The sequence below is a fragment of the Vulpes vulpes genome, chromosome 14 (assembly GCF_048418805.1).
Source record: "Vulpes vulpes isolate BD-2025 chromosome 14, VulVul3, whole genome shotgun sequence".
NCBI classification, from domain to species: Eukaryota; Metazoa; Chordata; class Mammalia; order Carnivora; family Canidae; genus Vulpes; species Vulpes vulpes.
In genome coordinates this window covers 28,255,358-28,260,907 of record NC_132793.1, presented here as the reverse complement: position 1 = coordinate 28,260,907, position 5,550 = coordinate 28,255,358, and the positions used below count along the sequence as shown (strand labels likewise).

Here is a 5,550-nt window from a genome sequence, read left to right as displayed (position 1 = left end):
TTGCATGTTTTATATTTTATATAAATGCTATTACACTCTATACGACATTCTGGAACTTTTATTTTTTATGCTCTATACAACTTGTGGTATTTCTTCATGTTGCTATATGTAGCTCCACTTTATTAACTTTCCACAGCTCTATAGCTGTCTATGATAAGAATATGCTACTGCTTAGAGATTCTTCTGAGGATGATATTAAAGCTAACCTACTATTTGGGTCAGAAACTTTACAAGTATTTCTCTCTACCCTTGGGCACACATGAGAGGATCCCTCGTGTTCTTCTGCCATGGTCCACATAGCAGCAGAGTTAGTATCATTTGGGAGCTACTGTAGCACAAAATAAGCTTTTAATCTTTGATGAAGTTTTGCTCTTTCCATTTATACCTGATCTAGCTTTGTTCTTCTGAGTTGCGTGTGTGTGTGTGTGTGTGTGTGTGTGTGTGATATGACAGGAATCTTGTATTTTTTCTCCCATTGGGATAAATTATCCAGCCCTCACTGGTCAGCACAGCCATCTTTGCCATGTAATAAACCACTCCATCCATGTATGGCTCTTTTTATGAAGCATATCGCCATTGAGGTTTGGAGCTGCTTTATAGGATTGTAATTGAGTTTTGAACATCAATCTTATTCCAACAAGCTTATCACACTCACACTAATGCTCAAAGTATGGACATTCTCTTATGTGTAACTCTTCCAACACCAATCGGCTCAACTAGCTTAGTTTTTACCTTCATTAAACTTACATATGCACATGGTTTAAGAGGCAAATAGTTCTATACGTTCTACATATGAAGATTAGAGTCTGCCTACCTCCCACTATTCTCTATCTCCCAGAGGCAACCATTTCATAGTCTTTTATTGATTATTTTTGCATGTCATCCTTGTGCAGGGGCCATGCTAGCCCTCTCTGTACCATTCCAATTTTAGTATATGTGCTGCCAAAGCGAGCACTTAATTGGTTATTTTTAACTGCTTCTTCTAGAGATGATAGCCAGAACTCAGATAGCATGCTTATATTGCCACTTCTTGACTTCTCACCCGTCGGAAATATTCACTGACTTCCCACTATGGATGATTGGGATACAATGCTCTGTCACTCCTGACCCCACCCAACGTGTGCACATCTTTACCCCATCAACATAATATTTTAATGTTGGATAACATCATAGTCAGTGTCCTCATGATAATGATATTGGATTTTATAGCTCAATCGTGAAACATCCCTAGCTTTTGTGCGTGTCCACCTGCTTATGTGTATTTTGTGTGACCACCACCATATTCAGGGTACAAACAGTTCTGTGGCCACAGAGGTTACCCTTGTGCTACTCTTTCTTTGGGACAGTCAGCTCCATCACACCAACCTCTGGCACATGCCAATCTGTTCTCTATAATGTCAAGAATGTTGTGTCAGTGGAGTCACACAGTGTGTGACATTATGCGATTGATTTTGTTCACACAGTGTAATGCCTTTGGAAACTTACAAGCTGTGCACATGAAAATAAATTATTCCTTTTTATTGCTGAGTAGTATTTCCTCGTAGAAATGTAGCACACTTGGTTCCACCATTCACTTATCACTGGATATTTTACTTGTTACCAGCTTTTTACCATTACAAAGAAGGCTTCTGAAGACATTCACACACAGGTTTTTGTGAGGCTGTAGTCTTCATATCTCTCAGATAAATGCCTGGGAATGTGACTTTGAGGACAGCGAAACCCACTTCCTCTCCTGAAAGAAAAGAAATGATGCAAACACATGCAACTTCTTCTTTTTTATAGACTTTTTATAGATTGTTTGTTATAGATTGTTTTATAGATTGTTTTCTCTAGACAAACAGTTATCTCTACACCCACTTGGGGCCCAAAAACACAACCCTGAATCAAGAGTTACTAACTCCACCAATAAGCCAGTGAGGTGCCCCAAGCACAACCCTTTCTGAGGTCCACAGTGCACTGTGCATTGAGGTGAAGTTTTACCAGTTCCATCAATAAAGGGTTACAATAGGGAGTCAGTTGAGGAGCAGACCTCATTTGATCCCCAAGTTTTTCAGGTCCTGTCAAAGCCATTCCTTCCTCCAGTACAGTAGCTCTTGGTGGAGGATGGTACAGAATGAGGGCACAAGCTAGCCACCCTCAAGTGTCATAGGCTCAGGAGTTTAAGACAAAGCCCCCAACCACAGATTCTTCTTGGCTTGGAGATTCTAAGTGAAGAATCACCTGGAAGACCTCCAGATGGGGGAGGGGCCCAGTGCAAAGCGCAGAGGCCCCAGGTTGGCAGGAACCATTGTTTCTGCTAGAACTGTCCACTCCATCTGAAACATAAGAAAAGGCCTCTTCCTACATTTCCTCCTCACCATGTAAGGTCTTCTGTACGTGACTTCTGTTTCACAATGCACAAGCAGATTGCTGCCTCACAGCTATGTTACTGCATCATAGATGCTTCCCTTATATCACATGAGGGGTGGGTATTTCTTTTCTACAGAACAGAGGCTCATTTTCCCCAGCACACTCATTTGCACAGAGCAGGGTCCTCTGGCCTCCACAATGTCAGCTCCTGCCTCTGAACCCAGCCCCCCTCTCTACCTGCTGCTGGCTCTGCTATTGGGACTCACAGGTGAGCATTGCCTTGGGGGAGACTCCCCTTTCCCTGACTCCTCAATCTTTCCCTGCCCGTGGACATTGAAGGCCTCCAGGTAAGCACAGATATGCTACCTAGGTCTGCCAAAGAACGCCAAGGACTGGGTATCATCTGAGAGCATGACATCAGGGATCTGAGCATTTCCTCTATGAATCTATCACCTGCAGCTGGTTACCAGAGGTGTCCAAACAGTTGATGCTTCAATTGGTCACAATGACAATGTGTGTGTTCATTGACCTAATCCTCACAACGCCCTGCCTGGTAGCTCAGACTGTCCTGATTGCAGATGGGGAACCTGAGGCAGGGAGAGCAGCAGGCCCAATATCACTTACTTAAGTCAGAGTGGCCCAGCTTGGATTCATGTCCAGGCCACCCCGATCCACAGATCATTCTGTTAACCATGTTATGCTCCTTCTTTCTCAGTGGAGGCTAATTGCAGAAACATCAGAAAACACAGAGAGACAAACAGAAAAAGAGCCATCACTTATCACACTCAGGGGTCTCTAGAGTTCCAGTTCTGCTCTGTGAACTCAGAAACTTTTATTAATAATGTGCGGATGTTTCCTATGTGTTAAATTTTTTACTGAAGTTTAACACGTTTTAAAATTTCATTTATTCTTCAAAATGAACTCTATAGTAGCATGCTAGGCCAAACATTATATATATGTGGGAATGCACTTGTATGGGTGTGTGTGTGTGTGTGTGTGCAGGTGTGTACATGTATAGGTGGGTGTGAAAAAGCTGCATACACAAACTTGCTCATGCACATGGAATTTTTTCTTTCCTTTTTAAATTTAAAATCAAAATATAACATAGTGTATTGTTAGTTGAAGAGGTACAGGTTAATGATTCATCAGTTGCATATAACACGTCCTGCTCATCACATCACGTGCCCTCCTTAATGCCTATGACCCCATCCTCCCCACCCCTCTCCAGCAACCCTCAGTTTGCTTCCTAGGGTTAAGGGTCTCTTGTGGTTTCTCTCTCTCCCTCTGATTTTGTCTTATTTTATTTTTCCTCCCTTCCCTATGATCCTTTGTTTTTTCTTAAATTCCACATATGAGTTAGGTCATATGATAATTGTCTTTCTCCGATTGACTAATTTCACTTAATATAATACCCTTTGTTCAACCCACATCATTGCAAATGGCAAGATTTCAGTTCTTTGATGGCTGAGTAATATTCCACTGTATATATACCCCATATCTTCCTTATCCATTCATCCGTCCATGGACATCTGGGCTTTTTCCATAGTTTGACTATTGTGGACATAGTGTTATAAACATTGGGGTACAGGTGCCCCTTCAAATCACTATGTCTGTATCCTTTGGATAAATACCTAATAGTGTAACTGCTGGGTTGTAGGGTTGCTCTATTTTCAACTTCTTGAAGAATCTCCATACTGTTTCCCAGAGTGGCTGCACCAGCTTGCATTCTCACTAACAGTATAAGAGGGTTCCCCTTTCTCTGCATCCCTGCCAACACCTTTCATTTCCTGACTTGTTAATTTTAGCCTTTCTGACTGCCATGAGGTGGTACGTCATTGTGGTTTTGATTTGCACTTCCTTGATGTGGAGTACTGCTGAGCATTTTTTCATGTCTGTTGGCCATTTGTATGCCTTCTTTGGTGAAATGTCTGTTCATGTCTTCTACCCATTTTTTGACTGGATTATTTGTTTTTTCCCTGTTGAGTTTGATAAGTTCTTTATAGATTTTGGATACTAGACCTTTATCTGATAAGGCATTTATAAATATCTTCTCCCATTCTGTAAGCTGTATTTGGGTTTTATTAACTGTTTCATTTGCTGTGCATAAGTTTTTTATCTTGATCAAGTCCCAGTAGTGCATTTTTGCTTTTGTTTCCCTTGTCTTTGGAGATGTGTCTAGCAAGAAGTTACTGCAACCAAGGTCAAAGAGATTGCTGCCTGTATTCTCCTCTAGGATTTGGATGGATTCCTGCCCACATTAGGTCTTCCATCCATTTTGAGTTTTTTTATTCTGTATGTGTAAGAAAATGGTCCAGTTTCATTCTTCAGTATGTGGCTATCCAATTTTCCAACACAATTTGCTGAAAATAATTTTTTTTTAATTTTTATTTATTTATGATAGTCACAGAGAGAGAGAGAGGCAGAGACACAGGCAGAGGAAGAAGCAGGCTCTATGCACCGGGAGCCTGACGTGGGATTCGATCCCGGGTCTCCAGGATCGCGCCCTGGGCCAAAGGCAGGCGCCAAACCGCTGCGCCACCCAGGGATCCCTGAAAATAATTTTTTCCATTGGATATTCTTTTCTTTCAATAGATAAAAGATTAAAATATCAAAGATTTGTTGACTATAGAGTTGAGGGTCCATTTATGGGACCTCTCTTCAGTTCTATTGATGTATGTGTCTATTTTTCTGTCTTACTGATCACAACTTTGTAATACAGCTTGAAGTTCAAAATTGTGATACCACCAGCTTTGGTTTTCCTTTTTTCAACATTCCTTTAGCTTTTCAGGGTCTTTTCTGATTCCATACAAATTTAGCATTATATGTTCCAGCTCTCTGAAAAATTCTGATGATGTATTGTTAAGGATAGCATTGAATATATAGATTGTTTCGGTAGCAGATATTTTAACAATATTGGTTCTTCCCGTCCATGAGCACAGGAAGTTTTTCCAATTTTTTATGTCTTCCTCAATTTCTTTTATAAGTGTTCTATAGTTTTCAGAGTACAGATCCTTTACCTTTTGGTTAGGTTTATTCCTAGGTATCTGTAGCTTCTCTGATTTCTTATTGTATTGTATTTTTTTTTTTTTTATAAAAGCCAGCCATTCTAAGGAATGAAGAGATATTTCACTGTGGTTTTGATTTTCATTTTTCCAATGACTGGTGATCTTCAACATCTTGTCATGTGCTTTCTCACCATTT

General features: G+C 40.6%; 1 non-coding gene across 1 annotated transcript; it reads right to left on the bottom strand.

The window, feature by feature from the left end:
- Window positions 1–848: 848 nt before the first annotated feature.
- On the bottom strand, window positions 849–955 carry LOC140595533 (U6 spliceosomal RNA). Its single transcript, XR_011997266.1, has one exon. It is a non-coding gene; the product is annotated as a U6 spliceosomal RNA (small nuclear RNA).
- Between the last annotated feature and the right edge of the window lie 4,595 nt (window positions 956–5,550).